The following is a 1,324-nucleotide window of genomic DNA, read 5'->3' on the forward strand; positions in this document are numbered from 1 at the left end:
ATCCATCTCGTCGGGGATCTTCCTCTTTTTACCCAACCCTCCACTTTACCAAACATATCTTTCCCAGATAAACATCTTTTTGATATCTTGTTTTTCAACCAAGATCCGGCTGACATCAGAAATGATATCCCTCATTCTGCATACTAGTCTGAATTCAGGCTGAACCTCTGGCAGTTCTCTGTCAATGTACTGTTGCAGCCATTTTTAAATTATCTTTGGCAAAATTTTACTTACATGCAATATTAGTGATATTGTCTGATGATTTCCACATCTCATTGGATCATCTCTCTTTGTAATGGGTACAAATACGGATCTCTTCCAATGAACAGGCCAGATAGCTGTCTTACAAAGTTTTTGTCATAGATGAGTGAGTGTCTCCAGGGCTGCATAAATTTGTTGAAAGATTTCAATTTGTATTCCATCAATTACTGGTGTCTTGTTCTTTGCCAATGCCTTCAGTGCACCTTGGACTTCTTCCTTCAGTGCCATTCATTGGCTTTTTATCATATGCTACCTCTTGAAGTGATTGAACATTGACCATTTCGTTTTTGTACAGTGAGTCTGTGTATTCCTTCCATCTTCTTTTGATGCTTTCTTCATCATTCAATATTTTGCCCAGAGAATCCTTCAATATTTCTAGTCGAGGCTTGAATTTTTACTTCAGTTCCCTCATTTGGAGAAATGCTGAGCATGTTATTCCCTTTTGGTTTTCTGACTCCAGATCTTTGCACATTTCATTATAATATTTGACTTTGTCTTCTTAAGCTGCTTTTTGAAATTTTTTATTCAGCTCTTTTACCTTCATATTTCTTCTATTTGCTTTAGTATCTCTACCCTGGAGAGCAAGTTTAATAATCTCTTCTAACATCCATTTTGGTCTTTCCCTTCTTTCTTGTCTTCCTAATGCATTTTGCTTTCTTCCTCTATGATGTTCTTGATGTTATCTGACAACTCTCCTGGTCTTCAGTCTTTAGTGTACAATGAATCAAATCTGTTCTTGAGATGTTTTCTAAATTCAGTTGGGATATATTCAAGGTCATATCTTGACTTTCATGGACTAGTTTTAAATTTCTTCAGCTTCAGTCTGAACTTGTATATGAGCAATTGATGGTCTGTTCCACACTCTGCCCCTCGCTATATTTTGGCTGATGATATGGAGCTTTTCCACTTTATCTTTCCACAGATGTAGTCAATTTGATTTTAGTCTATGCCATCTGGTGACATCCATGTATATAGTCATCTTTTATGTTGTCTAAAAAAGGTATTTGTAATGAAGAATTCATGGGTCTTCCACAATTCTATCATGCATTCTCCAGCATAATTT

The sequence above is a fragment of the Chrysochloris asiatica genome, unplaced genomic scaffold (genome assembly GCF_000296735.1).
Source record: "Chrysochloris asiatica unplaced genomic scaffold, ChrAsi1.0 scaffold00339, whole genome shotgun sequence".
Lineage (NCBI taxonomy): Eukaryota > Metazoa > Chordata > Mammalia > Afrosoricida > Chrysochloridae > Chrysochloris > Chrysochloris asiatica.